General features: G+C 55.2%; 1 protein-coding gene across 2 annotated transcripts in view; it reads left to right on the top strand.

Moving 5' to 3' along the window:
* Positions 1–367: 367 nt before the first annotated feature.
* Positions 368–6,000, top strand: part of ZER1 (zyg-11 related cell cycle regulator) — a 28,292-nt gene continuing 22,659 nt past the window's right edge. The window contains exon 1 of one of the 2 annotated variants that reach the window (XM_046672118.1): positions 368–920. The gene's annotated coding sequence lies outside the window, so the exon portion shown is untranslated. The remainder of the gene's footprint in view (positions 921–6,000) is intronic. The other variant, XM_046672108.1, reaches the window with a different exon arrangement.

The following is a 6,000-nucleotide window of genomic DNA, read 5'->3' as shown; positions in this document are numbered from 1 at the left end:
TCCCTGATGACTAATAAGGTTGAGTATCTTTCCATGTACTCCTTGGCCATTTGTACATCTTCTTTGGAGAAAAGTCTAGTCAGCTCTTTCGCCTATTTTACATGGGGTTATTTGCCTTTTTATTATTTAGTTGTAAGTTCTTTATATATTCTGGATTACTAGTTCTGTGAGTCTTTGGTTTTTTGTTTTTCCATCCTGAGCTAACATCCGTGCCAATCTTCCTCTATTTTCTAGGATGTGGCCGTCAGCACAGCACGGTTTTGGCGACTGGACGAGGAGCTGAGGAACACGCAGGCGCCAAAGCTGACCCCCGTGTGACAGCCGAGCTGCCTGGTGGCCCATCCACGAGCTGGAGAAGCAGCAGCGCGATCGCGGGGAAGCTCCTGACCGCGTTTGGACGCGTGGGCGTGAGCTACCTGCGGAGACCCCTGGGGGAGATGCTCCGGAGGGCGCGGGACGTGGGGCGGCGCTCAGAGACGTGGGTGCTGACGAGCGAAGGTGGAGTCAGCCCCGCCCTCAGCCGCTGCCTGGGCTCCGGCGACCCGCGGGCCAGCGCGGGAGCCCGCCCCGATGTCCCACGAGCCGGCCCCGCCGAGGCCAGGAAGAGCCCCTGAGAAGCGCGCTCAGGAGCGGGGGCCGGCCCACCCGGCTCGCTCCTCCACCCGCGGACGGGACCGCCGTCCCGGAGGAGAGCCGCCGCGGGGCCCCGGAACCTTCTGGCGCCGCCGCCCGCGTTCGCCGCGGGACCCGTCGGGGGAACCCGTTCGCTGTTGCTAAGAGGCGGCCCCGGAAGTGACGCGCCCGGGGTTTGTTGACAGCGGAGGCGGCGGCGGCTGCAGCCTCCGAGCCGTAGGAGCCGGATCGGGGGAGGGGCCGGGCCCCGGAGCCAGCACCCGGCGGCCCGCAGCCCTAAGGGCAAGGTAACGGCCACGGGGTTCCCCCGGCGCGACCCCCTCCCGCCCGGGGCTCGCGTCCCCGGGGTCCCAAGCTCCGCCCCGCCGACCCCGTCTCCCCAGACCCCGGCCCTGCCTGCTGAGATCCACTGCCTCCTCCGGCGCTCCGGCTCCGGGTTCTCCCGGGCCGCATCCTCCGCTCCTCCCCGCGGAGGAAGCATCCCGAGCGCTCCCGGGGCCAGGGCATGTGTCTGCGTCCTCCCCCTTCGCGTCCTGCCCCCGGCGCTTCAGCATCGCTGCTGCAACCGCTTGCACAGGTCCATCTCGGCCAATGGAGGGAGGGTTCCCTTCTCTACCCCTGCCTCCAGGTCTGGGAAACGTGCCTCTAAAACAGCTCCCAAAAAGAAAATGACGCCCTGTCGGATGCCCCTACAAAATGGGGGATCCATGTAGGTCTGAAAGGGCCAGCCTCTGCCCCTCCTACCTGTTGGATGAGCTTAAGTTCCCCCAAAGCAGCGCTTAAAAGCTCGGGGACGGCTTGGCTTCTGGATCAGCTCCCAAAAGGGATGACAGGGTGCAGGCAATCCAACAGGGTGGGAAGGGCATGGTGTGTGTGTGGAGGGGGGGGCGCGGGTTTGCAAACCAGAGGGCCAAGGGAGCCCGATAGGTGAGTTGAAAGTGAAACTGACTGTGCTGGCCACTGTAGCTCTGTGGGTGGAACTTGACTTGGCTGCTCTTTGGCCCAAGGAGTCCAGGATTTCCAGTCTTTGCCTGTGCCTGTCAGCGCGGTCGGTTTTTAAAGGGGAGAGTGGTGCCTGATGGCTCCATGGGAAAATCACCCCATATGAAACATCACACAGAAAGTTTCTCTTCGGGGTTCAGACTGGTTAGAATGAGCATTGAAGACAGCTTTGAAAAGGGTCACAGGAGTCTATGCTTAGAGCAGAAGGTGGTTCCCAGTGGTGAGGGGTCTTTCTGTTTCAGTTAATTCGTTCATACAGCAAATAATAAACATAAGTGCCATGGAGTAAAATAAAGCAAGAAGGGCTGTGGAAAGGGGCAGAGAGTGGGGTCGCCTTTCTATAGAGGGTGATCAGAGAAGATCTCTAAGAAGGTGATATCTGAGCAGAGACCTGAAGGGAGTGAGGGAGCAAACCATGCAGCTCTCTGCAGGCAGAGCATTCAACAGCAAGTGCAAAAGTCCTGAGGTAGTATGCCTGATGATTTTAAGAAACAGCAAGAGGACAATAGGGCTGGAGCAGAGTGAAGGAGGGGGAGAGTGATTGACAAGGAAGTCAGAGAAGAGTGAGGACCAGATAATGGTGGGGAGAATGTGAGGGGTTTTCGTGTGATGCAGGGTCACAGGGTGTCTAATAGGCCACCCTTTCAGAACTGTGCTAACTTGAAGTGTCTGGTGGTTAGAGAAAATCTAGATTTGTTTTAGATGACAAATGGCCATTGTGCTCTGGCCTGGCGTTGTAAGTACCCTTTCTCCATCTTTGTAATGACCATTGATGGAATAAATACAAAAAGGACGGCCAGAGAGCACTGTAGTTAAATCAGGTCCTGCTGCTGCTTCCTGGTGGTGAGAACTTGGGCAAGGGACCTCTTTCTACCCCAGTTTCCTCATCTGTAAAATGGGGTCTTGAGGCTAAATTCGCTGAAGAACTTAGCACACTACTTGGCACATGTTCAGTACTCAGTACCTAACAGTCGTGATGATGGAAACGACAATGCTGATGGCGATGCCAATGATGATGAGGAACTGTTTGCATGTGTCTGCCTCAAAACCTTTCTTTTTAGCATCAGCTGGTGGTGTCACTAGCTCTGGTCGCCTCCCTGAGTGAGTAGAATTTTGGAGAACAGTGAGGGAGACAAAGTGGAAACTTCCTGACACCCCTCAGTGGGAACGGAGGTTGCATATCCTACAGGGAATATGGTAGCTTGGTCCTGGCTTTATGCATACCAGTGGGAAAGTGATAGGGGCTTTTCTTAAAGAGCCAAGCAAATCATCATTTTACCACATAAAATAAACAAAATGATGGTGTCGAAGTAAATACGACATGGAGACAGGTTGGGAAGAGCAGTAAACGTTGTCCCTGGACATGTGGTTGGGGTGCGTCTGGCTGATCTGCTGATGGAGATTGTTGATCCTAGAAGTGCCCGGGAGAGGCTGAGATTTTGCAGCCTGCCTTATAGGGAGCGGAACAATGGCTGATCTGCCTCCTCACCCCCCAAGCCTGGACTATGTCATCAGGCCTGGGTCATACACTGAGCGGGGCAACTGGGCCAGAGGATTTGAAAATGAAGTCAGAGCACTTAGATGCTGAGAGCCAGCATGTTGTAGGAGGCTGTTGTGGATAGAACCTCAGACTAACCACTGGGGACCCGGGTTCAAGCCCCAGCTCAGCTGCTGGCTCACTGTGTGAACCTGGGCAAGTCCCGTCCCCTGTCTGGGCCTCAGTTTTCCAATCTGTACGCTAACTCTGAAGGCTATTGGGAGGATGACATGAGGCACAGGTTGTGAAGGACTTTAGTGCACCCTAAAGCTCTCTACAGAGGGAAGGACCAGTTCTTGTTGTCATTAGCGTAGACCTATTTTTGGAGAGAGGGTTTCAGTACCTCACTTGTTCTTGACTCCAGAAATGCAAGTTCAGAGACCCAGGTTGGGTCATCTATTTTGGGACCAACATCCTGTATCTGGTTCAAGCACTGAAGCTGATGTTCCAGCTTCAGAGATGAGCAGAAGTGTCTCTCCAAGCATTATCCTTAGGAAAACCCTCCCTAATTATTTGTTGCCACCTTCTTGTCATGATTTCATGGCATCTTCTCAGCGACCCTGTGAGGCAGGTGCTGTTCGCCAACATTGACAGGTAAGGACCCTGGTGAATATCGGGACTGGTAAATATTGCCTGGGGACCTCGTGGAGCTGAGGCTTCTTCACCTGCAACCAGCCAATCATGCACTCACTGTGTTGTGGAGACCACATGGATCACACAGGGGCCCTGCCTCAGCAGCCTTCTAGTCCTGTGGCCAAAAATGATATATGGCCATAGGATGGTTACCAGCGATACTCAGTCATCTGTTCTCAGTGCCCGAGGACACTCGGAGTTGTGAGGAGGCAGTGAAGGCCTGTGCCGCAGAAGGGAGAGCTGAGGCTTGCAGGAACAGCTCCTGCCCTTGGCCTAGAGATAAAGAGAGCCCAGCACTTCCTGAAGGACCTTGGACAAGTCATTGCTCATCTTTGAACCTAATTTCTTCATCTGGAAAACAAAATATTATGTCGCTCGTAGGTTATTTGTGGCTTCCATGAGAACATGTATGGAAAGTTCGAAACTCTGGGTCTTGAACTAGTGAGTACATCTCAGTGTGTACATATAGACCCATGTTTGGATACATAGTCCAGGCAAATTACTTCACCACTCAGAGCCTCAGCTGCCTCATCTGCAAGTGGGAGATTGTGATCACACCTTCCTCGTGTAGTTGTTGAGAGAATTAAATGAGTTAACGCATATCGAGTACCCAGCAGAGTTCTTAGAATATGGTGCTCAGAACGGATGAGATGGTTAAATTTGATTCCAACCTTAGAACCCAGGTAGCCCCAAGGCTCCTCTGCCTCCAGGTGGCACCAGTGAGCGGTGATGCATGGTCCTCCCTCATCCCGTTTCCACATCTTCCTAACGTCACCGGCCCTGCACGTTAGTCTCTGCGGGCTGAGACCCCCTGGGATGCCCTCTGAGCCTCACCTGCACCCCTGGCCCTGGGAGACCCCTGGCGCTTGCCCTGACTCCCCTCACAGCAGCCTCCCACCCCCAATATCTGTTCTGTGATGTGCTCCATCCTGGAAAGCTTCCAGCGTCTGTAAATAGGGCATTTGTTTGGGTTTTTTCCCCTAGGTCCTGGGTTAATATTTCGCAGGGTGGGCGCTGCTCCAAGGCTCAGAGCTTCTGGCTTCGCCAGCCTCTGTCGGCTGGATGTCAGGATGCTGGTGGGGTCCCATGCTCCCTCTGCTGGACCTCAGTTTCTTTTTCTCCTCCGTTGGATGGACAGAAGACCAAATGGTTTGGTGAGAATGATGGGTTTGGTTTAGATTGCGTCCCACTCTCATGGGTTGTGTGATTTCAGGCAAGCCTCGGTGTCTTCATCAGAAAACGGGGTAACAGTCTCTACCTCGGGGTGCTATAGAGAGGTGGCTCGGGCAAAAGCAAACCTTTATTCTGTGACGTGCCTGGCAAAGGCGGGGGTACCAAGGATCCAGGAGTGTGTGAGCAGAAAGGGCTCCTGTCCTCCTAGAGCTCATGGGCTGGGGGAGGTGTCGTCAGAGAAATCGTTGTACGATGACGAATTAGCTACAAGTCCAGGGAATGTCGTTGGTTAAATAAGGAGCTATGTGAAGTGAAGCCCGTCAAGAGGTCAGCGCCACGTCTGGAAGCAACTACCGTGGAGGCTGCGGTGGCTGCTATTGCTGCTGCGCTCTCTCCTCTCTCCTCGCTGCTCCACCCCCCCCCCCCCCAGGATGTCATAAGCTCATAAGGGATCCAGTTTTAAAGAACCTGCAAAAGAAGAGGTGGAGAAAGATACAGGTTCTTCTTGGGGTGTGGTGCTCTGTCATCATCAGAGCTCCCCCTGTCCCAGTTGCCAGAATCCCAGATGGCCAGTGCCTGCCTGGAGAATGAGGGGCCCTGGGAGGTGGGAGTAGGTGGGTGGAGATGGCTGCCTCTGGCAGGTGCCAGGCCTGCAGCTGGGTGGGGCACAAGTGGCAAGGTGCTCCTGCCCCCAGGCCTGTCAGCCTCGCTGCCAAGATGAGGATAGCTCTCTCCTCCTCCAGCTCACCCCAGCCCCAGGCCGCAGGGGCGGCACTGCCAGTAGGCCATTAGCAGATGGTGCCGTCTGCCTGCTTTGTCTTTTGGGGGCTTTTGGTGACCTTGGTGGCTGACAAAGTGGTGTTTCTTCCACCTGGGGAGCAGGTTAGGGCAGAACGGCTACCTGGCTCAGACCCACAGAAGAGGCAAAGCTCCCAGGGGCTCTCTCTCATTCAGGGTGCTGAGGGTTCCTCTGCAGCCACTGGGTGCTGGCACTGCCCTGGGCACAGCGGGCAGGGAGGATA

The sequence above is a fragment of the Equus quagga genome, chromosome 1, assembly GCF_021613505.1.
Source record: "Equus quagga isolate Etosha38 chromosome 1, UCLA_HA_Equagga_1.0, whole genome shotgun sequence".
Classification (NCBI taxonomy): Eukaryota; Metazoa; Chordata; class Mammalia; order Perissodactyla; family Equidae; genus Equus; species Equus quagga.
This window is presented reverse-complemented; position numbering and strand designations above follow the sequence as displayed.